The following is a 3,174-nucleotide window of genomic DNA, read 5'->3' as shown; positions in this document are numbered from 1 at the left end:
TTGCTCTTGTATATAAAGCTCTTTCTTGTACACGTATGAGTGTCTATGAATTTGTTTCTCTAGTCTACCCAGACTAACACAGATGGATGGACATGTAGATATGTGACAATGGATTCATAGTTACCAAGGATCATGAAGGCAGCACAGGTTTAGGCCATGTTTCTTTCTGTTATACATAGGTTGACATGACTCAGGGTCAACTGGACAGCAACTAGGGATAACAGTACATCCACAAATGTTTAATAATTGGAGTTGAAAACTGAGAATTCCTGTGAGATCATGGCTTAACTAGTTGCTCCAGGAAATATAGGAAAGACATGGATATAACCCAATACATAACTTCAACGCTGGCTTCATGAAATTCCTGCAAACCAATTTATCTGAACAAATAATTTGTTCCTCTGAGCAAATAGCTCTCCTATCAGGAAAATAGATTACTCCCTGGACAAATAATTTCCTCATCAAACACCAATGTATTTATCACAATTTTCTTCCAATCCTTTCCTCCCCATGTCGACCAATCCTAAACTATATATGACCACAAACACGCTCTCATCCTGTTCTTTTCCTCCTGGCTTGAAAAATCCATTTTACATTACTTGAGTCCAGACCCTTAAGCTCTATGAACTAAAGGATTTTTATAACGAATTACACTTTTGAGCTTAAAAGCACAAGTGAGTAAAATAGCAAACTCTGCTGTTGGATGCCATAACAATGCCTGAGGGAAGTCACACTGTTCAGACCCTGAGGTTGTACTTCAGACATTCTGTTCATCTGGTAGCATTTCACAGATTTATGGGCACAGATCTTCCTGAGATCTTTCAAGGGCTGTCCTTGCCAAGTTGACCAGAGAAACACATCCAGAGGCACTCATATATGTGTAAGAAAGAGCTTTATATCAATGAGCAATTGTATATTAAGAAAATATCCCATGGGGTAAGATGCAGCAAAAAAACCTCAAAATAAAATAAATAACGGTTTTGGGTGTGTGTGTGGGGGGAGGGTAGGGAAGGAAGGGGTAAAAGGGAGGTGATATTAAGGAGTTCAAGAAGAAAGAAAAGCTTTTGAAATTGACTGTGGTAGCAATTGTACAATAGTGCTTGATGTGATTGAACTATGGAATGTTATGATATCTGCAGGAGCTCCCAATAAAATGATAAAAAAAATAAAACTCTCCAGCCCATTCCAGATCAAATCCATAAGTCTGATTTTAGCCCATAAATTTGATACTAATCCTTAAATCCCTCTTCAGACTCACGCTGTCACATACAATGATGCAGAATGCAGGAAGATCACAGGTGGGTGGGTGCAAAATCTTGCAGATGCAATGGTGGTGGACACATCTCCAGGGCAGTGACTGCCATCAGTGTGGCTTTGAAGTGGTAACAAGAAGGTGAAACAGAGAGTGAGAGGGACCGGCCTCCAGTGAGCCATTTATCTTGGTTGTCTTCCAATCAAGCTGTGACCTGATTGATAAGCTAAACTCCAACCCTTCACTCTTCATACACTCAAGTTGACATGAAATTATGTAACTACCACACCTTGAAACTTGTACGCTAGTCTCCACTGACTCCACAGGTTCTCAGAATGACGAGGAATCTCTTACTCTGTGAGCATCATTGAGTAGAAGAACAGGGTACTGAGAGATTGACTAGTGGATTAAAGGAGCCTGGGTGTCAGTCCAAAAACTTAGGAGCTTGGCCGCTAACCAAAAGCTTTGCTGTTCCCCCCCTGGGAGAAACACTGGTGAACTGCTTCTGTAAAGATGATAGCCAAGAAGACCCTATCGGGCTGTTCCACTGTGTCACAAGGGGCCACCATGAGTCATTGGACCAGTCCAATACCACCCAACAAGAAGCAGCACATATCATCTGTGAGCCAGGCTTACTTCCCAACATCAGTTTCTTGGGGTTGCTGAGCAGATTCTCTGAGGTCCTGGAGAGGGATGGGGATCCTAACAGGAGACTTGTGACCCTGGAGAGGAGGATCAATGCTCAGTACTCAGTCCTGTAGACAGGGAGCCACTGCCCCCCTCCTTACTGGGTCCAGAAATCTTCTGTGGGGTGTCGCTCTTCCCTGTGAAGTCAATTGTCCCTAACCAGCTGGCAATGCTTTCAGATTGCCCTGGGGTTCCTTCCCCAGAGAAGGTCCCTGTCTCACCTACACGGGTTCCTTTCATTCTGCGCCCCTTAGTTCGCACAGGAGTCAGTGGAGAATGAAAGGAGCTGGCTCCTCCTGTGATAGAGCTGGGAATAAATAAACAGTGGCTCCACGTTCTCCTTAGAAAGGACGCTTGGATACAATTTCTCCTTGGTGTGTGATAGTTGTCAGCTGCTGGAAAGCTCGATTAAAAAAAAAAAAAGATAAATAAAGATCCCAAACCAAGGGATGACGCTCTACTTTGTGACAATGTTCCCTCTTCCAAGGGCATCTAGGATTAGTTTAAACAAGTTCAAGGCTCTTGAGAACAAAATTAGAATTCAGGGAGTTCAAAGAGATTTAATTCCCTTCCCAATTATAAACATGAGGATTTAGGGAGCCCAGCTTTATTCTATATAGGGCAGATGTAAGGCCCAACAGGATAACTCCTTTTCCCTAAACAACAGAGGGAGTTGCTGGCAACCTTCATTCCATTCATTCCTCATTGTTGGCTAGAAACCTGGGCTGTTGAAGCTCAGGCCTTTGCCTTTCTAGTCTGACCACCAATTGGGTTTCCGTCAGGTCCCGCAGTTAGCTGTTTCCTGGTCCTTTCGCCCCACTTCCCTCCCTCCATAGAAAGTTCCAGCTTCACCTGTACTGAGTAGTGTTGAGACATCATGTGGAAAAAAAATGTAACTCAAATGCGCTTGAAAGAGGTAACACTTGGACTTAACTGCGTACCACCTGGCCAATGACGTCTATCCCATCCTGTTTTAGGTGAAGGTAAAGGGCAAGAGAAGGCTGAATGCCGTTTGGAGGGGCCAGTGCCCATGGGGCTAAGGGAGTGAGATGCCTTGTCTTTCAGCCCTCTGCCTTATAGCTCACCCATTCCTTTCAGGTATGGTGGCATCGCGCAAGGGAGTCACGTGGCGCGGCATCACTCACATTTTCAGAGGGATGACACCAAAAGGCTATAAATGTTTATGTGGTGCTTCAGCAAAGGTTTCTTATTCTTTCATAAGAATACCTTTGTAG

Source organism: Echinops telfairi, unplaced genomic scaffold, assembly GCF_000313985.2.
Source record: "Echinops telfairi isolate 266 unplaced genomic scaffold, ASM31398v2 ScPeMD7_7416;HRSCAF=8454, whole genome shotgun sequence".
NCBI classification, from domain to species: Eukaryota; Metazoa; Chordata; class Mammalia; order Afrosoricida; family Tenrecidae; genus Echinops; species Echinops telfairi.
This window is presented reverse-complemented; position numbering follows the sequence as displayed.